Raw genomic sequence first — 18,468 nt, forward strand, 5'->3', positions numbered from 1 at the left:
GCCTATTTCACTGAGAATAATGCTCTCCAGTTAGAACCATGCTATTGTGAAGAGGAGGAGCTCCTTCTTTCTTTCTGCTGGGTGTTAGAGGAAATTGGCAGTTAATTTAAAACATAGCACAGCACCCAGGAAAAGACTTGTTTTTTTACCTTTGTTTCTTGCTTGTCCCTGTGCGCCAGAGATTGCTAGAGACAACATTGTGTCTCTGTGTGCTAGAGATAACATTTCACTTCTGTAAGCTGCTTCTTGCTTTCCCACCAGAAGTAATGGTCTAAGTAACAGACCACCCCTCACCCCTATATAAGCAATTGCTCCCCGCTGATCCTGGCCCAGAATTTGGAGACTGCCTCCTTTGGGTAAATAAAATTTCACTCCGTACACCCGAAAGTGGCTGAGTTGTTTTCTGTCACAGGGTAGTATCTCGTTGTGTAAATGTACCACAGTTTTCTGATCCACTCATTTACTGAGGGACATTTAGACTGTTTCCTGTGAAGCAGGATAGGGACAAGGAAATGTCAATTTAAAGCTGTTTTTTGCAACATTTTAGTAAGACAGAGTATGCTGGCCCCACCCTGAGCTGTGTGCACCCTAGATAAGCAACTATCTAACAGCATTCTGCTTCTGTAACCCACTTCCCGCCCTTCAAAAGTAAAGCCAACCCACAGAATGGGGCTCAGAATTTGGAGACTGCCTCCTCTGAGCCCGCGCGTAATAGAGTGCTCCGCCATCCTAACTGAGTGTGAGTGACTTTTTCCGTAACACCTGCACTTGACTATTGTAAATAATGCTGCTATGAGCACTGGGGTGCATAAGTTCTTTTTCATTGCTGTTTCAGGGTTCTTAAGATATAATCCTAGCAATGGAGTTGCTGGATCAAAATGCAGTTCTATTTTTAGTTTTCTGAGGGAATTACATAACATAGTGTTTTCCACAGTGGCTTCACCAGGCTGCATTCCCAACAGTATACTAACGTTCCCTTTTCTCCATAACCTTGCCAGCACTTGTTTGTTGATTTGTTTATAATGGCCATTCTGATTGGTGTGAAATGCTATCTCATTGTGGTTTTAATTTCAATCCCCCTGATGGCTAGTGATATAGAGCACCCTTTTACATGTCTTTGGGCCCTCTGTATGTCTTCCTTGGAGAAATATCTGTTCAAGTCCTTTGCCCACTGATGCGAACACCGGCCTGCAGTGTCCGCATCATTATGGATTAAATGAGACATTCACACAAAGACTACTGAGTCCAGTAGAGGAAAAGGGACAGCATGGCTTTTCTCTCAAGGGAAGCAAAAGCTGCAGCCTCTGCCATCACAGACCTTTCTTAGGTTTCTCCACACATTACATGAAGGTCCTCATTTACTACGCATAGGTTCCCTTTAGGTGGTTACCTTTTACAGAAAACAAAGGAGTCAATGGTGCTAATCCATATCACAGAAGAGGGATATTTGCAAATGAAAAGGGAAAAGTAGTTGGAACCGGTTACACTCATCCTTGGAAGGTTTAGCATGGATTTTAGGAAGTTACTTTGCACAAATCCAGGTGAGGGAGTTTTTTATTTTTATTTTTTAGCAAAAAGTAAGGCTCAGAGCAGCCTAGGCAAACTGCAGGCCTGATTACCTATAGGAGAACCTATCCATGGGTGTGGGTCCTGTGTGTCTCCGAGTGGGAGCTGGGCCCTCACCATGCAGAACGGTCTCCCACAGCCCATTTTTTAAATTGGGTTGTTTGCCTTCCTACAGTGGAGTCATGTGAGTTCTTTATGTATTTTGGAGATCAAACCCTTGTTCGAGATACCATTGGCAAATATATTTTCCCATACAGTTGGTTCCCTTTTTATTTTGCTAATGTTGTCTTTAGCTGTGTAGAAGCTTTTTAATTTGGTGTAGTCCCATTTATTCTTTTTTATGTCCCTTGCTCTAGGGGACATATCAGTGAAAATATTGGTGCATGGAATATCTGAGATTTTTTCTGCCTATGTTCTTTGTTGGGAACAAGAAAAATAGTCTCAGCCCCAAGGAGCCTGCATCCCTAGCAAACATCCTGTAAGTTGACTGCCATCTGTTTAGTTTCAAAATTTTCCTTACAGTTGAGTCAGACCCCACCCTGTTCCTGCATGTGGGCTCTGTAAGCCAACAGCTAACTGCCACATCTGCTTCTGTGCAATGCTTGCTTGCTTGCCTCTATATAAGGACTTAGCTGTAAGCGCTAGGTGCGACTCTTGTTTGCAGTCCTTGCGGGCACTCTGTCTCTGGACACTCTGAGAGTTCGCCCCTGCGCAGGTTAAACTTGGCCAATAAAGTAACATCTCTGAAACCCTGAAAGTCTCCAACATTTGTTCTCACGGTTGGTGGATGCAACATTCTTCTCTAGGACTTTCATGGTACGATTTATATTTAAATCTTTTATCCATCTTCAGTTTATTTTTGTGTATGGTGTAAGTGGATGATCAAGTTTCACTCTTTCCCATGTAGCTGTCTAGATCTCCCAACACCATTTGTTCAAGAAGCTATTTTTACTCCACTTTATGCCCCCGCCCCCTTTGTCAAATATTAATTGACCATAGGGACATGGGTTTATTTCTGGGCTTTCTATTCTGTTCTGTTATCTATGTGTCTGTTCTTATGTTATTATAAGACTCTTTGACTACAGTGGCCTTGTAATACAATTTGATAATCAGGTATTGTGGTCCTCCTACTTTGTTCTTCTTTCTCAAAAGTACCGAGGCTATTCAGGGTTGTTTATGATTCCATATAAATTTTTGAAATATTTTTCTGTATCTGTGAAATATGTCATTGGTATTTTAATGGGGATTACATTGAACCTATAAATTGCTTTGGGTAGCATGGACATGTTGGTGATGTTGATTCTTCCAATCCATGAACATGGTACATGGCTCCAATTATTTGTGTCTTCCTTAATTTCTTTCTTCAGTATTGTGTAGTTTTCTGAGTACAGGTCTTTAACCTCCTTGGTTAGGTTTATTCCTGGGTACTTTCTTTTTCTTGTTGCTTTAGTAAGTGGGACTTTATCCTAATTTCTGTTTCTGATACTTCGTTGTTGGTGTACAAAAATGTCTTTCATTTCTGAATATTGACTGTTTGATTTCTGAATATCCTGCTTTTTTTCCCAAATTCATTTATTAGGTTAAATAGTTTTTTGGTGACATCTGTAGGGTTTTTTATGTACACTATCATGTCATATGCAAAGAATGACTCCTTTCCAATTTAGATGTCTTTTATTCCTTTTCTTGTCTGATTGCTGTGCCTAGAGCAGTCATATTTTTTATCTTCAAAAACAAATACTGGCCCTGGCTGGTGTAGCTCAGTGGACTGAGCGCAGGCCTGCGAACCAAAGATCCGCGGTTCAATTCCCAGTCAGGGCACATGCCTGGGTTGCAGGCCAGTTCTCAGCGGGGGACGCACGAGAGGAAACCATACATTGATATTTCTCTCCCATTCTCCTTCCCTTCCCCTCTAAAGATAAATAAAATCTTAAAAAAAAACCACAAGTACTGAAGTATCTTCTCATATTATAAAACATATCAAAACATTTCATTACTTCAACTAGATAACAAGATTCTTGTTTTGGAGGGAGGTTTGGAAAGAGGTTTAGTCACAGTCTTGTTTGAAATCCCCATTTATGCTAAAATTATAACTCAACATGCAGCCCTTAGAAGATAATAGTTTAGTTTGAAAGGAAAAATCTAAATACTCTCTTCCAATTTCCCCACATCTTCAATAAATGATCTAATGGAAGGCTTTCATAGTTCATTTTGCTAATTTACTCATTCACAAATATTTACTGAGTATCTACTAGTTTAAATTGTGATAGTCCATAAATGAGAGTTAGAAATAACTCTTGGCCTGGATTTCATAGTCAGCTTCACACAGCTGTCATCTGAAGCCATGAATATAAAGAGCTTTGGAAATACTGCAGGGACAACAGAGAAAAAAGCTAAAAGAAGTAATAACTAGTATGAACACTAAGAAAAGGCAGTGCTGGGGAGATGAAGGAAGGAGAAATTTTTAAGAAGGAAGTATTACTGCTATGAAATTTCAAGGGGTAATAAAGGGAAAATAATGATTTAGGGTGAAACCCTTGGGACTGGGAGGTGGGTTCCCCTCCCACTATAGACATTCCATCTCCTACCAAGGTAGCAGTGCAGTGCCAGCACCTGACCTGGGTTCTGCCAACACCATACTCTTTCCTAGTATAGCTTCAATGGTTGCCTTTGACGAGCCTCTCCTACCAGGGGAACTGTGGTTATGCTGTCTGCTCTCCTTGGCTCCAGCCCATTCTAAGCCTAGTTCTTTAATCTCCCATTTCTGTCAGTTCTGTGAGTAACCTGAAATCTTTCCAATAAAATTCTTTTCTGTGTCAGTTAGCCAGAGTCTGTTGCTGTTGCTCTCCACTGACCAAATGACATGGGTCAGTGTTGTGGGGGGGGGGTGGTGTCAAAAGCTGGACTGAAGAGGATTATAAATGTGGAGTTAGGTAATAAGAAACCAAAGTTACAGTGTTGCTGGAGCCATCTGTCACATAAGGGAAGTAGGAAGAGAGCAAAGATGCTAAATAAATAGGAGTTAAATATAAGCAGCCCTTTGATAAGCAAGACTCAACTAGTAGGAGAGTGGAGGGACAAACCTTAGAGAGAAGGGTGCCAATAGGATCAAAATCAAAGGAATCAAACTGAGATAAAGACAGGAACAACTGTACTAGTTTCATAACTTTCCTATTAATTTAAAATTATCATTAAACAAAGCTTAAACAAAAATAGGCTAAGCATGAGGATATAGGGAAAAATCATACCACTCAGTTTAGATGGTTTCAGAAAAGTAAGAGGGAAGCTGTGGATAGGAGAGTAGGGTAGTGTTAAGAAAACCACTGACAAGAGAAGTTTCAAACAGTTATATAACAGCAAGGGTGATGAGAAAAGACAATAAAATAAGAACAAGAACAATGCTCAGCACTAACCAGGAAGTTGAAGTTGTAGAATAGAAATCTGTTTCACATAATTTATTCACCCAGAAATTAAGAATTTGAGTGCTCTGAAGTGAAAATGGCTTCAGGAGTAGCTCCAGGGAAAAATTATAGACCTGTACAGCTGGCCACAAAGAATGTAGGGCATTAAACACAGCCAGAAGAGGTGGGCAGACTGGTCTGAAGGAGGGTTTTGGAGTCAGAAATACAGAGGGCAAGGAAAAAACTCACTCCTTACTATATATAGATGTATAAGAAGGAAGACTGGGTTAAGGCTGCTGTCAAAGAGGGAAAATAATCTGACAGATGGATCTAAATCAGTGATATGTGACCATAAGGATCAGCTGGACCAGCCTTAACCCAGTCTTCCTTCTTATTTTATTACATACAATATATATTACATGCAAAAAAAGGAATGTGGAATGGGGTCCAGAACTCAAGGTGTCCAGGAAATATTAGAAAGACATATAAGATGTCCTCACCCCTCACCACCACACACAGGTGTAAGTTGGGGGAAGATACAAATGGAGCAGGTCCATTGAGAGCTGTTTTGCATAGCAATAGTTTTGCAGCTAACCTCTAGAATGGTCATTTAACATATCTATAGCCTTTAACTGGTTTCATAGATACCTTAAATAGCTGTGGCCATTCTTTGAGACAGGGAGAAGGCAGTGATTTCCACCCAGGATGTAATTGGGAGGCAACACCCCTAGTTACAGCGCCTGTGTGAGAGCTTGGAGTTGATTGGCTCCACGCCATGGGGCCATACCTGCCCAGACTCACTATGGCAGCCCAGTAAAGCTGGGAGGCTATGGGAGTCCTGGCAGGTGTGGCTGATTGTGGGAGGAGCTGGAGGTGGGGCTGCAGAAGAGGACTAGTGCGGGGATTTAAACGCAGATGCAGTAGCCATTGAGGAAAGAGCCATGTGGTTTTGGGCAAAGTGAGGACCTCCCTCTTGCCCATGTGGGAGAGCCAGGCGGTTTTGGGCAGAATGAGGATCTCCTCTTGGCCATGTGAAGGAGAGAACCACACGCTTTCGGCCAGAATGGGGACTCCCACAGCCATGTGAGAATCACCATGCGGCTTTAGCAGAGAACCACCACTTGGCTTTGCCAGAGTGGCAACCCTACCCTCTCCACAGCTCTGGTGGAGAAAAGAACCATGAGGTTTTGGCCAAAGTGCAGATCCCAGCAGCTCTGGTAGAAGAGGCCCACGAGGATTTGGGATGCTCCTTTTGGCTGCGTGGTGTGGGAAGCAGGAGAGACTTTGCCTGGAAGAAGAGTGAAAGGACTCTTGCCAGTAGACCATAAAAAGGTGCCACATGGCTTTGGAGTAATTAGAGATCCTGCCTGAATGGTGATACAGCTGATGGTGCCAGCGGCCTGAAACACAGACGCGTGCTTCTTTTCCTGAGATACGGTACCCTGAATTAGGGCAGGGGGGAAGGAAGCACTGTGGATGTCTGTGGTTATCCTAAAGGAATTTGATATATTAATGGGGACATTGGGTCACTACTTTAAGTCTGTATAGCTTTAAATAAATCTTTCCTTTCCTTTTCACAAATCTCTGACATTGAGAGATGTCTTTTTTCTGGCAGCAGACAGACGAGCCCAGTAGGTATTAGTATACCGTCCTTTGGAGGGGCTCCTGTTGTTCTGTAACAGTTTTTGGCATCCCTGGGTGGGCCAAATATTGCCCCCCACCTTGGACCTCTGTTCGGTAACAAGTATACATCTCAACTGAGATCTATGTGTAAAATGTCCTGATACATATGATTTTTTACCTTTGGTAAATTAAGAGTCTTTTTGTGATTTCTGTGTGAATTGTAGGCAGAATGTGAGACGTGCACATGCATACAGAAAAACTCAACCTGAGGTAATCCAAAGGTGTACATGTGAAGAGACTGGAGGTACTTTGAAAGACAAAGCACACTAGAAACCCGAAATAGGTAATAGTGAGAATGGAATGCCAATAAAACTTTTTTTAAAACAGCAAGAGGAAGGCCTCTTATACCAGCAGAATCCTGCACTCGTTAAAAATAATCATCTTTTATAAAACAAAAGCCAATGTTAGTACAGACCCTACAACCAGGGTTTCAGCACTGGGAAATAAAGCCTCAAAACCTCTGACTGAAAACATCTGTGATGTTGAGGCGGCAGGAGAAACTTCCAGAGAAGTTCACAGGAGAGTCCACTGGAGAGACCAATATGGTCCTAGAAGGTACACAAAATCACACACATAGGAATCAGCACCGGAAGAGCCCAATTTGCTTGTGGGTAGTGGCAGAAGCGACTGAAAGCTGACCAAGCAGCATTATTCCCTCTTGCACCCCTCCCCCACATACAAGGCCAAAACACAGTGAAGTGGGTTGCCCAGCCCTGGTGAATACCTAAGGTTCCACCCTTTACTATGTAATAGGTGCGCTGACCAAAAAAATTTAAAAAAAATTTTAAAAAGGCCCAAATGAAAGAACAGATCAAAGTTCCAGAAAAAACACAACTAAGCAACGAACAAATAGCCAACCTATCGCATAGATAGTCAAAACACTGGTAATCAGGATGCTCACAGAATTCAATGAGTATGGTCACAAAGGAGAGGAAAAAGTGAAGGCTAGAAAAAGTGAAATAAAATACACAGGGAATCAACACTGAAGGGAAGGAAACCGGGCCTCAAATCAATGGTTTGGAGCAGAAGGAAGAAAGAAACAGTCAATTAGAACAGAATGAAGAAACAAGAATTCAAAAAAAATGAGGAGGGGCTTAGGAACTTTAAACATTAAACATCCAAATGTTTAATGTTTAAACATCCAGATGTTTAATGTTTAAACATCCAGAACAACTTTAAACATTCCAACATCCAAATCATAAATGTGCCAGAAAAAGAAGAGGAAGAGGAAGAAATTGGCAAGTTATTTGAAAACATAATGGAGAACTTCTCCAATCTGGCAAAGGAACCAGACTTCTGGAAGTCCAGGAAACTCAGACAGTCCCAAGGAAGTTGGACACAGAGAGGAACACACCAAGGAACATCATAATTACACTACCCAAGATTAAAGATAAGGAGAGAATCTTAAAAGCAGCAGAGAACAGAGAAACTCACCACAAAGGGGTTCCCATAAGACTATCAGCTGATTTCTCAAAAGAAAAGTTACAGTCAAGACAGGGCTGGAAAAAAGTATTGAAGTCATGAAGGGCAAGGACCTACATCTCAGATTATTCTATCCAGCAAAGCTATCATTTAGAATAAAGGGCAGATAAAGTGCTTCTCAGATAAGGTCAAGTTAAAGGAGTTTATCATCACCAAGCCATTATAACCTGAAATGTTAAAGGGACTTAACTATCAACAACCAAACCACCCCCGCAAACCCCCCCCCCCAAAAAAAAATCCAACCAACAATCAAACTAAGCAAAAAGTAGAATAGTAACAGAATCAGAGAAATTAATATCACAGGGAGGGTTATCAGTGAGGGAGGGGATGAAAGGGGGAAAAGGCACAGGGAATAAGTAGCATAAATGGTAGGTAGAAAGTAGACAGGGGGAGGTTAAGAATAGTACAGGAAATGTAGAAGCCAAAGAACTTATACGTATGACCCATGGACATGAACTAATGGGGTAGGGGGATGTGGATGGGAGGAGATATACAGGGTAGAGGAGAATAAAAGGCAGAAAATGGGACAACTGTAATAGCATAATCGATAAAATATATTTTTTTAAAAAGAAAAAATCCTGGATATTCATATAATGTTGAATTTTAAGCAACATATTCATTTTAAGACATAACTGTAAGACTTTTAGCTTTTTAAACTGAGTTATTCTCTCTGGTTAATATCTAAGAAGAGGCAGAAAATTTCTGTCTTTGCTTCCATCTTACTACTGTCATGTTTGATGGTAAGTTTTAACTTTTAAGACATGGTCTTCAGATCTTAAGAGATGATATTCAGATCTTCAAAGCCTAGGTTTTGTGGTTAAGTGCTCAGCTCACACTTTGAACTTCAGACACAACTAGGTTCTGCCCTGAGGTCACATTCCAATTTCCCAAATTACCATGCGTGTCTTTATGAGTCTTTTCCCTTTACTGTGAAAAAGAAGAAGTGTGCCATACCCCATAGTGTTACTCTGAAGATTCAGAGACTGTGAAGAACACAACAGCCACGAAAGCAAAAAAGAAAAAAAAAAGGTACAAAAGGCAATGCTGATTTAAAAAGTTATTCATGAATTTGTATTTATATGAAACATTTATTAATAATCTTACTGACTGTGGGTTTGGGGATGATTACCTACACAGGACAAAAAGCGCACAAACTTTACATAAAAGAAAAAAATCAATAAACAATCAAAATAAAAAACACTTTGCTTTTCAAAAGATACTTATAAGAATATGAGCCACAAACTGGAGGGAGACATTGGCAATGTATTATCTGACAAAGGAACTTTTATCTAGAATATATAAAGCACTGTTATACCATAATATTACATAAAACAACCCAATAAAAGATGAGCAAAGAATCTGAGGACACATTTTGCAAAATAAGATACATGGATTACAAATAAGCACATGAAATGATACTCCAGGAATCATTAAGGAAATGCAAATAAAAACTACATTAAGATATTACTACATTTTCCCCAAATGGCTAAAATTACCATACCAAAAAATTACCATAAAAATTATCATACCAAGTGTTGGTAAGGCTGTGAAGAAAATGAAACCTTGATATATTGCTGTTAAGAATATAAAATGGTACAAACTCCTTGAAAAACAGTTCAGCCATTTCTCAAAAAATTCAAAATACATCTACCAAACAACTCAGCCATTCCACTCAAGAGAAATGAAAGTCTATGTCCATATAAGTACTTGTATATGAATGTTTCCAGCAGTTTTATTTGCAATAGCCAAAAACTGGAAACAACTCAAATGTCGGCTTACAAGTGACTGGCTAAACAAATTGTAGGATATCCATTAAATGGAATACTAGTCAACAATAACATGGAATAAACTGAAGATATTGTACATACAATGACATGAGTGAATATCAAAATAATTGTGCTGAATTAAAGAAGCCAAAAGAAAACAAAAAATAAATTCCTGAATGAGCCTATTTATATAAAATTCTAAAAAATGCAAACTAATCTAGAGTGAAAAAAGGAGATGAAAGGTTGCCTAGAAATGCAGAGAAGGGAGGATTATAAATTGGCATGAGGAGACTGTGTGGATGATGACAGATTGGACATTAAAATCGTGCACCTTATTGAGGCGCACTAGTTTAACTTCAGTAAAGCTTTTTCTTTCTTATTTATTTTTTTAAATAATTTTTTTATTTAATTCTTGTTCAAGTACAGCTTTCTGTCTTACATTCCCAACCCTGACTGCCCCCCCCCGCCCCATGCTCCCCGCCTCCCTCCCATTTCCGCCCCCCACCCTTAGTTATTGTCCATGTGTCCTTTATACTTGTTCATGTGAGTCCATCCCCTTTTCCCCTATGATTCTCTCCCCTCTCCCCTCTGGACCCTGTCAGCCTGTTCCGTATTTGACTGTCATCAGTCATATTTTGCTTGCTTGTTTCTTTTGTTTAGATTCCTGTTAATGGTGAAAAAATATGGAATGCTTCACGAATTTGCATGTCATCCTTGCGCAGGGGCCATGCTAATCTTCTCTGTATTGTTCCAATTTTAGCATATGTGCTGCCGAAGCGAGCACTAAAGCTTTTTAAAAAAACAAAAACAAATACAAAACAGCACAATGGAATGATCACTCATCTTTATAAACCAAGGTACAAACTGACCATTGTTGTAGGTTGAATTCTGTCCCCTAAAAGATATGCTGATGTCCTAATCCCTGGTACCTGTGAATATGACCTTATTTTAAAAGTTATAGATATAATTAGGATACAAGTTAGATTAGGTGAAGTGAAGTAGAGCCCATAATCCAAAGTGACTGGTGTACTCAAAAAGGACAGGAGACACAGATACACATGGAGAAGATGGCCATATGATGAAAGAGACAGAGATTATAGTGATTTACCTATAAACCAAATGCTAAAAATGCTAGCAAACACTAGAAGCTAGAAGAGAAAATAAAAAAAGTTCCCTGTCAGGTTTTAGGAGCACAGCCCTGCTGACACAATGATTTCTAACCTCAGGCTTCTAGAACTGTAAAACAAAACATTTCTTTTTTTTTTTTTTAAAAGATTTTATGTATTTGTTTTTAGAGAGAGGGAAAGGGAGGTAGAAGGAGAGGGAGAGAAACAACAGTGTGTGACTGCCTCTCGTGTGCCCCCTACTGGGCGCCAAACAACAAAGTGACCATGATTTATACTTTGGTAGAGAGATGCCTCTCTTAGGCTTTTCTTAGAGCAATATTGTACATACATTATAACTTAGTACTTAAGATTAGAAAACTAATTAGAGCAAAAGGAGTTGGATGTGGAATAAAAGAGGTACCTCTAAACCAGTTTAGTTTCTTTTTTTAAAAGAATTTATTTATTTTTTAGACAGAGGAGAAGGGAGAGAGGAGGAGAGGAAGAGAAATATCAATGTGTGATTGCCTCTCATGTACCCCCTACTGGGGAGCTGGCCCACAACCCAGGTACGGAACCTGACTGGGAATCTAACCAGCAACCCTTTGGTTCGCAGGCCAGTGATCAATCCACTAAGCTACACCACCCAGGGCCCAGTTTAGTTTCTTATTCCTTCATTCACACAATGAGGAATAGAGAGGGGACAGTGACTACCTAATAGGCACTATGGTGGATGCTAGAGATGCAGAAGAAGGAAGCAAAGACCCCTGGCCTTGGAGAATCCTCACTCCATCAATGGAGTTTGGATGGGGTGTGGAAGTAAGAAAGGTGAGGAGATGTGCCTGTAAGAGCAATTATTGCAATATGAATATCTGTAGATTAATCCCAAATGACTGGTATATTCCCAGAGGACAGGAGACTTCTCTAGGTTCCAATAATATACAATTCACCTAATTACATATTAATTGAAATACAAATATAATTAACATATAACATTGTCTAAGTTAGAGGTGTACAATGTGTTGGCATAATACATTTATATACTTCAATATGATTACTACAGTAGCATTAGCTAAAACCTTTTATCTTGTCACATAATGATCATTTCTTTTTTGTGTTGAGAACAGTTAGGATTTAGTCTCTTAGCAACTTTGAGGTTTTTAATGCAGTCCTATTGACCATAACCATTACGTTGTACATTATATCTCTTTAACTAGTTGCAAATTTGTATCCTTAAAAACGCACCTCTCCAATTTTCCCACATGTCCAGCCCGTGGACACCACCATGCTGCACTACTGTTACAAGTTTGTAGCTCTATTGTCTACAAAGTTTGTAGATCCCACATACAAGTGAGACTATACAATATTTGCTTTTCTCTGTCTGACTTATTCCACTCAGCATAATGTCCTCAAGGTCCAATTATGTTGTCACAAATGGCAGGATTTCCTTGTTTTTCATAAATGAATAATATTTCTTTTATTTATTTATTTATTTATTAAAATTTTATTTAATTATTTTTCAAGTACAGTTTTCTATTACTGCCATCCCATCCCACCGCCCGTGCTCCCCCCTCCCATTTCCACCCTTTGCAGTTGTTGTCCACGTATCCTTTATATATGTTCCTCTAAAGCCCTCCCCTATTTCCCCTGAAATTCCCTCCCCTCTCCCCTCTGGTCACTGTCAGCCTGTTCTCTATTTCAGTGTCTTTGGTTATATTTTGCTTGCTTGTTTGTTTTGTTCTTTAGCTTCCTGTTAAAGGTGAGATCATATGGTATTTGTCCTTCAACACCTGGCTTATTTCACTCAGCATAATGCTTTCCAGTTCCATCCATGTTCTTAATACAGTGTTTGGCCTAAAACAAGATCTCAATCAAAGGTAATGTAATTCAGTATCATTCAGGAACACACGACCTGAGCTTTCTAATCTCAAAACAAATGAATGACATTCCCACTACCTAAGGATGATTATTAAAGTCGAGAAAGTAAAATACTTTGTCTTTGCAGCAACAGGGGTCTATATCACAACTCAACTGTGCCACAGTAGCAAGAAACCACCATAGACAATATGTAGAAAATAAGAAAGGCTGTGTTCGAATAAAATTTTATTTATGGACATTGAAATTTGAATTTCATGTAATTTTCATGTCATGAGATATTATTTTTTTTTCTCCTGAACATCTGAATACTGTAAAATCCATCCTAAACTCAGGGGCCATACAAAATTAGGCACTGGGTCGGATTGGACATAAGGGTCATAGTTCACCAATCCCTACATTAAACTATATTTTGGATGCAATCAGCCACGACTTGAATTCTGAGGTGTCCCTAATCCGTTATTTAAAGATCCTTTGTATTTGAAGCAGAGCAAAAGTGACTTTGAGAATTTTATTTATTTATTTATTTATATTTTTTGATTTTTTATTTTTGAAATATATTTTATTGATTATACCATTACAGTTGTTCTATTCCCCCCTCTTCATTCCCCTCCTCCCTGCACACTCCCTCCCCCACCATTCTACCCCCCTTAGTTTATAACAACGTGTCTCAAGTTCTTTAGATTCTATATTTCCCCCACTATTCTTGCCTTCCCGCGTATCTATTTTCTACCTACTGTCTATGCTATTTTCTGTGCCTTCTCCCCCTTCTCCTCCTCCCACTCCCCTATTGCTAACCCTCCATGTGTTCTTCATCTCTATGGCTCCACTCCTGATCTAGCTGTCGTCCTGGTTTGCTTTTATTTTAGGTGTGGTTGTTAATAACTGTGTGTTTGCTGTCCTTTCACTATTCATATTTTTCATCTTCTTTTTCTTATGTAAGTCCCTTTAACATTTCATATAATAAGGGCTTGGTGATGATGGACTCCTTGAACTTGACCTTATCTGAGAAGCACTTTATCTGCCCTTCCATTCTAAATGAAAGCTTTGCTGGATAAAGCAATCTTGGATGTAGGTCTTTGGATTTCATGACTTGGAATACTTCTTTCCAGCCCCTTCTTGCTTGTTAGGTCTCTTTTGAGAAATCTGCTGACAGTCTGATGGGCACTCCTTTGTAGGTGACTGTTCTCTCTTGCTGCTTCTAGGGTTCTCTCCTTCATTTTCATCTTGGGTGATGTAAATATGATGTGCCTTGGTGTGTTCCTTCTTGGGTCCAACTTCTTTGGCACTATCTGAGATTCCTGGATTTCCTGGAAGTCTATTTCCTTTGCCAGACTGGGAAAGTTCTCCTTTATTATTTGTTCAAATAAGTGTTCCACTCGTGGCTGTTTCTTTCCCCTTTCTGGTACACCTATAATCCGGATGTTGGAACGTTTAAAGATGTCCTGGAGGTTCCTAAGCCTCTCCTCATTGTTTTGAATTCTCATTTCTTCATTCCTTTCTGGTCGATGTTTTGTTCTTCCTTCTGGTCCATTCCATTGATTTGAGGCCCAGTTTCCTTTCCATCGCTATTGGTTTCCTGGACATCTCCCTTCATTTCAATTAGTTTAGCCTTCATATGTTCCTCTAATCAACCAGTTCTGTTAGCATCCTGATAAACAGTGTCTTGAATTGCACTTCTGAGAGGCTGGCAATTTCTCGGTCGCTAAGAGTTATTGGCTCTGGGACTTTGAGTTCTTCTTGCGCCATCTTTCGGGCTGTTCGTGCGTGTTCCGGAGCAGGATCAGAGCCCTAAGGTGTTCACAAGAGCAGGGCAACTAAGTTGCTGGGTTGTGACTCTGTATGTGCGGGCGGTGTCAAAGAGGAACTATGGCTTCCGCCTGCGCCTGCCGCAGCGGACCCCACTGGTGCTGCAGTTGCCACTGTCACCGGGGCCACTGCACGTGAGTGTGCCACTGCCGCCAGCCCTCGCCCCCCGGGGCCCGCACGGTCCATCCCACTGTGCATGAATGTGCGACCACGGTCAGTCTGCCCCGCACTCCAACTGGTTCCGGGCTGCCTGCGCTCCTAGGTCGGGGGATCTGTCCTGCCTGACCCTGCTTGCTGCTGGCTGCGCCCCTCCTACCGTCCCCGTTGAAGGGTTAGATGTAGTCGGACTTCTGTATAATTCAATTTTCTGTCCTTTGGCTGTGTTGTTTCTCCAAACCTTAGTTGTATTCAAACTTGGTTGTGGGAGAAGGCACAGTGTTTCCACCTATGCCTTCATCTTGGCGGAAGTCGACTTTGAGAATTTTAAAGAAGGGTGGAGTTGTAGATTGTTCAGGCGTGTTTTTCATTCCAGTTCCCTCCAAAAACAGAGTCTGGAGTTAACAATTTAACAGAGAGAATATACCTTAAACTAAAGGGGAGACTCAATTTCATTTTTTTAAATAATTTATTGATTATGCCATTACAGTTGTCCCTTTCCTCCACCCTGCACACACACTCCCCCCACATTCCCTACTTTAGTTCATGTCTATGTGTCCTAAGTTCTTTAGCTTCTGCATTTCCCACACTAATCTTGCCCTTCCCCTGTCTATTATCTCCCCACCGTCTATGCTACTTATTCTCTGTACCTTCTCCCTGATTCTCCTCTCACTCCCCTGACGCTAACCTTCCATGTGATCTCCATTTCTGTGGCTCCACTCCTGTTTTAGCTGTCCTCTTAGTTTGCTTTTGTTTTAGGTGTGGTTGTTAATAACTGTGAGTTTGCTGTCCTTTCACTGTTCATATCTTTTATCTTCTTTTTCTTAGATAAGTCCCTTTAACATTTCATATAATAAGGGCTTGGTGATGATGAACTCCTTGAACTTGACCTTATCTGAGAAGCACTCTGTCTGCCCTTCCATTCTAAATGAAAGCTTTGCTGGATAGAGCAATCTTGGATGTAGGTCTTTCGATTTCATGGGTTGGAATACTTCTTCCCAGCCCCTTCTTGCCTGTAAGGTCTCTTTTGAGAAATCAGCTGACAGTCTGATGGGAACTCCTTTGTAGGTGACTGTCCCCTTATCTCTTGCTGCTTCTAGGATTCTCTCCTTCATTTTCATCTTGGCTGATGTAATGAGGATGTGCCTTGATGTGTTCCTTTTTGGGTCCAACTTCTTTGGGACTCTCTGAGCTTCCTGGATTTCCTGGAAGTCTATTTCCTTTGCCAGATTGGGGAAGTCCTCCTTCATGATTTGTTCAAATAAGTTTTCCTCTTGTTGCTCTACCTCTCCTTCTGGGACCCCTATAATTCGAATGTTGGAACATTTCAAGATGTCTTGGATGTTCCTAAGCCTCTCCTCATTTTTTTGAATTCTTGTTTCTTACTTCTTTTGTAGTTGGTCATTTCTTTCTTCCTTCTGGTCCACTCCATTGATTTGAGTCCCAGTTTTCTTTCCATCACTATTGGTTCCCTGTGCATTTTCTTTCATTTCGCTTAGTGTAGCTTTCAATTTTTCACCTAATTTGCAACCAAAATTTCTGTGAGCATTCTGATCACCAGTGTTTTGAACTGTGCATCTAACAGTTTGGCTATCTCTTGGTTGCTTAAAAGTATTGGCTCTGGAGTTTGATTTGTTCTCCCGTTTTTTTAAATATTTTATTTATTTATCTTTAGAGGGGAAGGGAAGGAGAGGAGAGAAATATCAATGTATGGTTGCCTGTTGTGAGTCCCCTGCTGGGAACTGGCCTGCAACCCAGGCATGTGCCCTGACTGGGAATCGAACGGTCGTGTGGTTCGCAGGCCAGCACTCAATCCACTGAGCTACACCAGCCAGGGCCTGTTCTTCTGTTTGAGCCATAATGTTTTGGTCTATTTGGGCCTGTTACATGAGGGGCGGAACTCTAGGTGTTCACTAGGGTGGGGTGACCCTATTGCTGGGTTTTGACGCTGTATGTGGGGGCGGGGTCAGAGAGGGAACAGTGGTGCTTGTTCTGCTCTCTCTTGGATTTCAGACTCCTCTGGTGCTTCCCAGAAGCAAACTGGGCCCTTCTGATGCTGGTTCCCAGGTGGATGGGCTCGTGTACGTTCTAGGACCCTGTGGGTCTCTCCAATGAATTCTCCTGTGAGGCCAGGAGTCTCTCCTGGCACATTTTCAATTGGTGCTTTTACGCTTTATTTCCCAGCGCTGGACCCCTGGGTTGTGCAGTCTGTCTTGTTGCTCGTTTGCCTGGTTTATCTGCACACAAATATGTGCCTGCGGTCAGCCAACCGCCTTGTGCACTTCCTTCCCAATCCTGGGTCTGTCAACCACCGCCTTTTCCTGCTGCGATCCCTCTCCATCCAACTCTGCCCCTCTTATAGGTCTGGTTGAATGCTTGTCGGACTTCAGTACAGTTCAACTTTCTGTCAGTTCTGGTTGTGTTTTTGTTTCTCAATCTTTGTTGTCCTTAATTTTGGTTGTGGGAGGAAGCACAGTGTTTCCATCTACGCCTCCATTTGGTTGGAAGTCGAGACTCAATTTCTGAACCCATTGGAAAGAGTATGAGTCACTTGACTCTAATGAATCCACTGCTTAAATTGGAAAGTCATGTCAGTTCTAACTGGTTATAAGGAGAAAAACACAAAGACTATCTGTATGTGTATCAACAATCTTTACATAAGGTGAGTCCTTGTGCATAAAAAAATATTCATGCTGTATTGAAATCCTTAATACTTAGTTTTATAAAGGAAAATATTTCTGACTGCTTCTTAGACATGTGAGATTCTAGCCAAAATTAAGAACATGTTCTAGAACTCAAGACAAAAGCCCACAGGGCACCATCTACTAGTCGTGACAATTACTATTTAAATAAGATAAATCACTGTAACATAACCCTCTGTACAGTGAGTAGTATTCCATTGTACGAAAGTACATAACTATAGTCAGTTTCAGATTATACTTAATATTTTAAAATAGTATTGAATGGGGAAGTGGTGGCGGAGTAAGACAGAGAAAACTCCACTTCCCCCCACACGTGGGAGAAAAACCTGGTCCATCTGCAGAGGAGCTCAGCAAATAGCCAACAGTGCCCCAGCATGCTGGAAAATAGGAGACCAAAAATTGTAGGACACTGAAAGACCTGACAGTGAGGAGATGGCTGCAGGTCAATAAGGTCTGAGGGACCACCGCAGAGGCGGCATCCTCGGCCCTTGCCCTGCGCCAGGGGCCTGGTGCCAGGTCTGTTACAGACTTTTTGGGAGCCAAGGGCCGGCATCAGGGTCCTTCGGAGAGAGCGGAGTCATCAGCTCCCTCCCTACCCGCCTGGGCGCAGTTTGAAAAACACCAGGAGAGGCCTTGCTTGAAGTGTCAGAGAGAGGAATGGGCACAAGGAGGCAAACACAGGGACCTTGATCACGTGGAGTCTGTGGTAAGCGGCTTGTGAGAATTGAGAATTGCAGTGTCAGGCTCTGATCCTGATTGTTGCCGGTCTGGCTAGAAAACTGGGCTGAGCTGTGCTGTGCAGCAGGATTGAGTGGGAGAAATTTCTTGAAAAGTAAACTGCCTACTACCCATCCTGCCTGGCAGCAAACCTGAGGTTGGGCAGAAGGCCTTACATTCCCCATAGCACTGGGAAACATTCGTGCCCAAG

General features: G+C 41.2%; 1 protein-coding gene and 1 non-coding gene across 5 annotated transcripts in view; both read right to left on the reverse strand.

The window, feature by feature from the left end:
* The window catches only part of LIMS1 (LIM zinc finger domain containing 1), a 185,218-nt gene that overhangs the window by 79,938 nt on the left and 86,812 nt on the right, over positions 1 to 18,468 (reverse strand). The gene's annotated exons all lie outside the window — the stretch shown is intronic.
* On the reverse strand, positions 10,573 to 10,679 carry LOC118974223 (U6 spliceosomal RNA). Its single transcript, XR_005063812.1, has one exon. It is a non-coding gene; the product is annotated as a U6 spliceosomal RNA (small nuclear RNA).

This window comes from Sturnira hondurensis, unplaced genomic scaffold (genome assembly GCF_014824575.4).
Source record: "Sturnira hondurensis isolate 20B ecotype Veracruz unplaced genomic scaffold, ASM1482457v3 Scaffold0001304, whole genome shotgun sequence".
Classification (NCBI taxonomy): Eukaryota; Metazoa; Chordata; class Mammalia; order Chiroptera; family Phyllostomidae; genus Sturnira; species Sturnira hondurensis.